This window comes from Teleopsis dalmanni, chromosome X, assembly GCF_002237135.1.
Source record: "Teleopsis dalmanni isolate 2A chromosome X, ASM223713v2, whole genome shotgun sequence".
Lineage (NCBI taxonomy): Eukaryota > Metazoa > Arthropoda > Insecta > Diptera > Diopsidae > Teleopsis > Teleopsis dalmanni.
The window spans coordinates 21,376,104-21,376,418 of NC_051848.1; positions in this window are offsets into that span (position 1 = coordinate 21,376,104).

Consider the following 315-nt stretch of genomic DNA (forward strand, 5'->3'; position numbering starts at 1 on the left):
CATGAAAGCAGCTGCGCAACAAAACACACAAATGGGCAATAGTTCTGAAAAGGTGCGAATATTGACAGAAGTCACACAATTTTCTTCATGTTCTAAGTTACAAGATACATTGTTACGGTGCAGTGTACCTGAAATTTATGTTAAATGATTGGATCAAAGGAATACTTCTGACGCAAATTCGGAAGTAATGAAAGCGAATGGAGAGGATTGCCAATATCACACTGAACCAAATGGTAAGACAAATTCGTAACAATGTAATATATGATATTAACAAACCAATTCAATCAGTTTTTGGTTTAATTGCCGAATTTGTTC